At 56.9% G+C, this 7,629-nt stretch overlaps 3 non-coding genes across 3 annotated transcripts in view; all 3 read left to right on the forward strand.

Moving 5' to 3' along the window:
• Nucleotides 1-3,205: 3,205 nt before the first annotated feature.
• Nucleotides 3,206-5,083, forward strand: LOC139968345 (small subunit ribosomal RNA). Its single transcript, XR_011793350.1, has one exon. It is a non-coding gene; the product is annotated as a small subunit ribosomal RNA (ribosomal RNA).
• Nucleotides 5,084-5,688: 605 nt separating this feature from the next.
• LOC139968228 (5.8S ribosomal RNA) lies at nt 5,689-5,848 on the forward strand. Its single transcript, XR_011793265.1, has one exon. It is a non-coding gene; the product is annotated as a 5.8S ribosomal RNA (ribosomal RNA).
• A 434-nt stretch (nt 5,849-6,282) lies between these two features.
• Nucleotides 6,283-7,629, forward strand: part of LOC139968415 (large subunit ribosomal RNA) — a 4,028-nt gene continuing 2,681 nt past the window's right edge. Inside the window, exon 1 of the ribosomal RNA XR_011793413.1 lies at nt 6,283-7,629. This exon is cut by the window's right edge and continues 2,681 nt beyond it. This is a non-coding gene — a ribosomal RNA (large subunit ribosomal RNA).

Here is a 7,629-nt window from a genome sequence, read left to right on the forward strand (position 1 = left end):
CTTCCTTGAAGAAGACGTTGACTTAAAAAAAAAAAAAAAAAGTCAAGCGGGTACTGGCTCAAGTGTGCCCGACGGTGACGGTAGAGAACGACCCGCGAACACATGCATAGAGTTGTGACCATTGTCAACTTGAATGTATCGGGCGCTGGCTGGGATGTGCCCGGCGGAGACGGCAGAACGACACGCGAACACATGCATAGAGTTGTGACCGTTGTCAACTTGAATGTATCGGGCGCTGGCTGGGATGTGCCCGGCGGAGACGGCAGAACGACACGCGAACACATGCATAGAGTTTGTGACCACTGTCAACTTGCATGTATCGGGTACTGGCCTGTGTGCGCCCGACGTTGACGGTAGAACGACCCACGAGCACATGCATAGAGTTGTGACCGTTGTCAACTTTAATGTATCGGGCGCTGGCTGGGATGTGCCCGGCGGAGACGGCAGAACGACACGCGAACACATGCATAGAGTTGTGACCGTTGTCAACTTGAATGTATCGGGCGCTGGCTGGGATGTGCCCGGCGGAGACGGCAGAACGACACGCGAACACATGCATAGAGTTTGTGACCATTGTCAACTTGCATGTATCGGGTACTGGCCTGTGTGCGCCCGACGTTGACGGTAGAACGACCCACGAGCACATGCATAGAGTTGTGACCGTTGTCAACTTGAATGTATCGGGCGCTGGCTGGGATGTGCCCGGCGGAGACGGCAGAACGACACGCGAACACATGCATAGAGTTTGTGACCACTGTCAACTTGCATGTATCGGGTACTGGCCTGTGTGCGCCCGACGTTGACGGTAGAACGACCCACGAGCACATGCATAGAGTTGTGACCATTGTCAATTTTAATGTAGCGGGTACTGGCCTGTGTGTTCCCGACGTTGACGGCAGAACGACCCACGAGCACATGCATAGAGTTGTGACCGTTGTCAACTGAAATGTATCGGGCGCTGGCTGGGATGTGCCCGGCGGAGACGGCAGAACGACACGCGAACACATGCATAGAGTTTTGACTTCGTTACAGAGGACGTTGACAAAAAAAAAATAATAATAATAATATCAAAAAAAACAAAACATGGTCAACTTTAGTGTAACGGGTATTGGCTTAAGTGTGTGACCCAATGGTCAGAATGAGTGGGCAGAGTGAATCGGATTATATATTAAGGGGAGTGTCTTGTCTCGCCGGTCGATCTTCAAATTGTAGAAGTTTCCTCATATATCTCCTTGATTTCGTCAAGATATATCCGGCACGGGAGCAACCCCGACACTCCTCTGAAAATACGGGTCGCTCCCATGTGAGAAGGTCGATGGTGTGATCGACGGCACGAGTGTCATGCGACCGGGCGAGGGCCGAGTAATTAGCCGACGGTGATGCACACATGCGTAGGCATGGGACCCGTTGTCGTTGCACGAGTCTGTGAGACGGGGCGCCGCCGGACAAGACATACCCGGCACGGGAGCAACCCCGGCACTCCTCTGAAAACACGGGTTGCTCCCGGGTGAGAAGGTCGATGGTGCGGTCGATGGCACGAGTGTCATGCGACCGGGCGAGGGCCGAGATTTAGGCCGACGGTGATGCACACAGGCGTAGGCTGGGACTCGTCGTGTTGCACGAGTCTGTGAGACGGGGCGACGGCCGACCTCGACGGCAGGCCGCCCGATGCATCCGCAAGGTGTGGCTCTCGTCCGAGATTTTGAGATCTCTTTAGTGTAGCGGGTATTGGCTTAAGTGTGTGATCCAATGGTCAGAACGAGCGGGCAGAGTGAATCGGATTCTATATATGAGGGGGGTAGTAGAGTCGATCCAAGACTCGAGAAGGCTTTTAATGTCTGTCGTGTGTGTATGCGTGTCATGGTTGGACTCCAGCGGGCCCTTTCGGTAGGGTCAGCCGTCGTTTCATCGCGACCATGTGTTGCAACTCGGCGCTCAGAGCGGGGGTTTTCACCCACTCGCCCCGTGAGCAGAGGTGTCCCTCCGTGCACACGTATATATCGACGTTCAGATATGAAGCTTTCGCGGACGGGAGTCCACCCGAGACTCGAAAAGGCTCCTTGCCTGTGGTGCGTAAATATGTTTTTGCACGTCAGACCCTTGCTGGCCTTCTCGGTAGGGTCAGCCGTCGTTTCATCGCGACCATGTGTTGCAACTCGGCGCTCGGTGCGGGGGTTTTCACCCACTCGCCCCGTGAGTAGAAGGTTCTTTCGTGCATATGTATATATACAATCCCAGATATTGAGCTTTTTCATCCGCAGAACCCCCGGTGGAGAAGAGAGAGAGTAGAGATGAGAGAGAAAGGAGAAGGGAGAAGGCCTCTCGCGTTGCGTGGTCGATGGCACGAGTGCCATGCGACCAGGCGAAAGGCAAACGGCAAGCCGACGGCGACGGCAGGCCGCCCGACTCACCCGCAGAGAATCTGGGTCTCGTTCGAGATTTCGAGATCTCTTAAGTGTAGCGGGTATTGGCTTAAGTGTGTGATCCAATGGTCAGAACGAGCGGGCAGAGTGAATCGGATTCTATATATGAGGGGGGTAGTAGAGTCGATCCAAGACTCGAGAAGGCTTTTAATGTCTGTCGTGTGTGTATACGTGTCATGGTTGGACTCCAGCGGGCCCTTTCGGTAGGGTCAGCCGTCGTTTCATCGCGACCATGTGTTGCAACTCGGCGCTCAGAGCGGGGGTTTTCACCCACTCGCCCCGTGAGCAGAGGTGTCCCTCCGTGCACACGTATATATCGACGTTCAGATATTGAGCCTTTTCATCCGCAGAACCCCCGGTGGAGAAAGAGCAGGACCTCGGTGTCGTCAGATATCGAGCTTTCTCCACGGGACCCGTTCGGGCATGCTGCCGTTGCTGCGACCATGTGTTGCACTCGGCGCTCGGTACGGGCTTTTTCATCCAAGCAACGAATGCACGCTCGAGGCGTGCGATTGCTCTCCCCTGTTCCAGTGGACGAGCCGTCGCCCTCCCGCGTCGCTTCGAACCGGTCCCGTCTCCGAGGCGGGACCACTGCGACTCCTCTCGAGACGACCCAGTCGACTCGGGTAGAGATACACACCTCGAGAATCCCTTCGGGCGGTTCTTCGATCACTGTACCGTAATAGCACGGCATCGACAATTGAGAATTCAGAGAGAGAGAGAGGGGAGTGCGAGAGCGACTCCCGGACGGCGAACGGGCCCAGCCCGGTTCTGTCGACCGTTACCTGGTTGATCCTGCCAGTAGTCATATGCTTGTCTCAAAGATTAAGCCATGCACGTCTAAGTACAATCCTGAACATACAAGAGAAACTGCAGATGGCTCATTAGATCAGTTATGGTTTATTGGAGAAAGTCTTATACCATGGATAACTGTGGTAATTCTAGAGCTAATACATGCAACAAAGCGCCGACCCTTCGGGGGAAGCGTGCTCTTATTAGGAACAAGGCCAGCCCGGTCCTTTCGGGGTCCGGTCTCCGCTGGTGAACTCTAGATAATCATGCCGATCGCACGGTCTTGCACCGGCGACGCTCCCTTCAAAAGTCTGCTCTATCAACTTTCGATGGTAAGTTATGCGCTTATCATGGTTGTGACGGGTAACGGAGAATCAGGGTTCGATTCCGGAGAGGGAGCCTGAGAAACGGCTACCACATCCAAGGAAGGCAGCAGGCACGCAAATTACCCACTCCTGACACGGGGAGGTAGTGACAAAAAATAACGATACAGGCCTCTTCGGAGGCCCTGTGATCGGAATGAGTACACTTTAAATCCTTTAACGAGGATCTACTGGAGGGCAAGTCTGGTGCCAGCAGCCGCGGTAATTCCAGCTCCAGCAGCGTATATTAAATTTGCTGCAGTTAAAAAGCTCGTAGTCGGATTTCTGGCCGGGGCGGGCGGTCCGCCGTGAGGCGTGCACTGCCCGTTCCCCTTCTCCCCGTCAAACGGGAGTCGTGGGAGATTTTTCCCGGCCAGTGATTCGGTTGGTCGTGCGGTGCTCTTAACTGAGTGCCGTGCGAGACTGGAACGTTTACTTTGAGAAAATTGAAGTGTTCAAAGCAGGCCAAAGTGCCCGAACAGCTCAGCATGGAATAGTGGAAGAGGACCTCGGTTCTATTTCGTTGGTCTTGAGATCCTGAGGTAATGATCAAGAGGGACTGCCGGGGGCATTCGTATTGCGGCGTGAGAGGTGAAATTCTTGGATCGTCGCAAGACGCCCGACAGCGAAAGCATTTGCCAAGAATGTCTTCATTGATCAAGAACGAAAGTCGGAGGATCGAAGGCGATCAGATACCGCCCTAGTTCCGACCATAAACGATACCGACTCGTAATTCGCCGGCGTTCCTCCCATGACGCGGCGGGCAACTCTCCGGAAAACCAAAGTCTTTGGGTTCCGGGGGAAGTATGGTTGCAAAGCTGAAACTTAAAGGAATTGACGGAAGGGCACCACCAGGAGTGGAGCCTGCGGCTTAATTTGACTCAACACGGGGAAACCTACCCGGCCCGGACACAGTGAGGATTGACAGATTGAGAGCTCTTTCTTGATTTTGTGGATGGTGGTGCATGGCCGTTCTTAGTTGGTGGAGTGATTTGTCTGGTTAATTCCGATAACGAACGAGACTCTTGCTTGCTAAATAGTCCGGCCACCCGTCGTGGTGAGCCGCGAACTTCTTAGAGGGACAAATGGCTTTCAGCCATACGAGATGGAGCAATAACAGGTCTGTGATGCCCTTAGATGTCCGGGGCCGCACGCGCGCTACACTGGCGCAAGCAGCGGGTACATTTGCCCTCGGCCGAAAGGTCCGGGTAATCCGCTGAGACTTCTCCGTGCTGGGGACAGGGACTTGTAATTGTGTCCCTTGAACGAGGAATTCCAAGTAAACGCGAGTCATCAGCTCGCATTGATTACGTCCCTGCCCTTTGTACACACCGCCCGTCGCTACTACCGATCGAATGACTTAGTGAGGCCATCGGATCGACCGTCTGGCACCCCCGGCTTCGGCCGGTTGTCGAGGCGCGACGAGAAGACGGTCAAACTTGATCATTTAGAGGAAGTAAAAGTCGTAACAAGGTTTCCGTAGGTGAACCTGCGGAAGGATCATTAACAGAACCCTTCCCCTCCGTGATCGGAGAGGGAACAAAGGGGGAATGTCGGAAAAGCCGTCACAGAGAGACACGCGGAGAGAGCAAATTGGAAAAGCCGGGGGGACTCGAGCGGGGTTTTCACCGCCTCCTTCCCCGTTCCACGGTCGAGGTCAGACCCCGCGCTTCGCCTTCGCTCTCTCCGACAAAAAGGAGACGGGCGTGTCACACACAGACCAGCCCGGGGAGTACCCGGTTCTTCTCTCGTCGTCTGTCTCACGGAGTCTCGCACTCCCGGTAGCTTCGAGGGAGAAGTCCCGCAAGGGTGGAGACGCCGTCGCCGTCCGCGGCGCGGCGCTCCTCGAGGCATTCTCCGCAGGGCAGAGAAGGGGCACCGGTGTCGCCCGATTTCCCCCCAGTCGGCGAGTCTGACTCGCGCGACCCGCCCTCGCGGCGGTGGGGGGAAGGAGGGAGCCCGCTTCCCCCCTCGGCTCGACGGAGGATATTTCTTTCCAGTCACAAGCAAAGAAGGCACAGAGTCCCCGTGTCCTTTCTCCTTCCGTTCCACTTCTTCCCTCGGCTCTGAGGAGAGTTTGCGAACGCGGGAGTCTTCCAGTGGCAAATGACAATTCTTGGTGGTGGATCACTCGGCTCGTGCGTCGATGAAGAACGCAGTTAGATGCGAGAATTCATGTGAATTGCAGAACTCACTGATCATCGACTTATTCGAACGCAAATGGCGGCTCGGGGATGCTCTGCTCCTCGAGCCACGTCCGTCTGAGCGTCTGAAGACAATCACTCACAGAGTCGGCGTGTTCGCGCGCCGGAGGAGCGCCCGGCCGCAGCCGTCCCTTCGACGGCCGGCTGCGTCGGGTCAGTGTCAGATGGAGTTCTGTGATGTCGGCGCCGGTGAAACTCGGCGAGCAGGCTCGATCGGTAACCGGGGGTTCGTCGGTCGTGCGACGTGCCATCGGGGTGTAGACGTATGCGCCCGTGGTGCGGTCCAGCGTCCGACCCCCCGGAACGGTCGAGGAGCCTCTGCCGGGCAGAGCCGGTCGACCCAATCGCGGGGTCTCTCGTCCTCCCGTCTGCGTTCTCGCAGGCGCATGGTAGGCCACCCTTTCCCGCCGGCGACCCGATTCTTCGGGGAGCGCCGGGGAAGGAGAGACCCCGGGTCGCCGCTATGACTCCGATCACGTTCCACGTGTCTTTCACGATTCCAGACCTCAGATCGGATGAGATTACCCGCTGGATTTAAGCATATCACTAAGCGGAGAGAAAAGAAACTAACAAGGATTCCTTCAGTAGCGGCGAGCGAAGCAGGAAGAGCCCATCGCCGAATCCCCGCGCCCGTTTGCGGTGCGAGGGACCTGTGGCGTAAGGAAACTGAACTCCGGTCGACAGAGTCCGGCCGCAGTCCACTGTGATCGGGGCTGCAGCTTACCCGCAGCGGGTGTAAGGCCCGTAGGGCGGACTCGAAGGCCGGAGGGAAAGCTTTCCAAGAGTCGGGTTGTTTTAGAATGCAGCCCAAAGAGGGGTGGTGAACTCCATCCAAGGCTCAATACTATGCACGAGACCGATAGTCAACAAGTACCGTGAGGGAACGTTGAAAAGAACTTTGAAGAGAGGGTTCAACATTGCGTGAAACTGCCAAGAAGTAAACGGATGAGTGCCGCATGCTACATGGGGCGTCCGGTTGATTCAGGCGCGGTCGGCGCGGCAGCGTGTGCGGGTTCGGATCCCTCGGGACCGACCCGCGGCGCTTCGCCGTCCGGTCCGCGTCGCACTTCTACCGTTCGGCGCCCTTCCCGGCGACCGACCGAAGAGCGGAGCAGAGGGGCGGGCGAGGCTGCGGCGTGCGGGGGCTTCGGCCCTCGCCGTCTTACGCCGCCCGTCACGGTTGCTCACTGCGCTCTCTGTCGAGGACTCTGCGTGACGGCCTGCCCCCCCGGGGGTTCAGGCAGCGGGGTCCGGGCCACCGGCGTCTCCGTCGGTCGCGTGCACAGCTTGCTGTCGCGTGGCCGGCGGGATCCGGAGGGTCCGGTCTCGCCGCGGCTTCGGCCGAAGCGGAGGGTCTGTCGGGCGTGAGCGAGGCCTCCTCATTCGACCCGTCTTGAAACACGGACCAAGGAGTCTAAGCAGGCTTGCAAGTCGAGGGGGTCTACCGAAACCTATCCTGGCATAACGAAAGTGAAGGTCGGCACAGGGCCGTCACGAGGCGGGATCCCGGCCCTCTGGGTCGGGCGCACCGCCACCCCGTTCCGTCCGGCTCGTCCGGTGGAGCGGAGGAAGAGCAAGCATGCTAAAACCCGAAAGATGGTGAACTATGCTCGGGCAGGAGGAAGCCAGAGGAAACTCTGGTGGATGTCCGCAGCGGTTCTGACGTGCAAATCGATCGTCCGACCTGAGTATAGGGGCGAAAGACTTATCGAACCATCTAGTAGCTGGTTCCTTCCGAAGTTTCCCTCAGGATAGCTGGTGCTCGGGAGATATTCGTGAACAATTTTATCTGGTAAAGCGAATGATTAGAGGCCTTGGGGCCGAAACGACCTCAACCTATTCTCAAAC

Source organism: Apostichopus japonicus, chromosome 5, assembly GCF_037975245.1.
Source record: "Apostichopus japonicus isolate 1M-3 chromosome 5, ASM3797524v1, whole genome shotgun sequence".
NCBI classification, from domain to species: Eukaryota; Metazoa; Echinodermata; class Holothuroidea; order Aspidochirotida; family Stichopodidae; genus Apostichopus; species Apostichopus japonicus.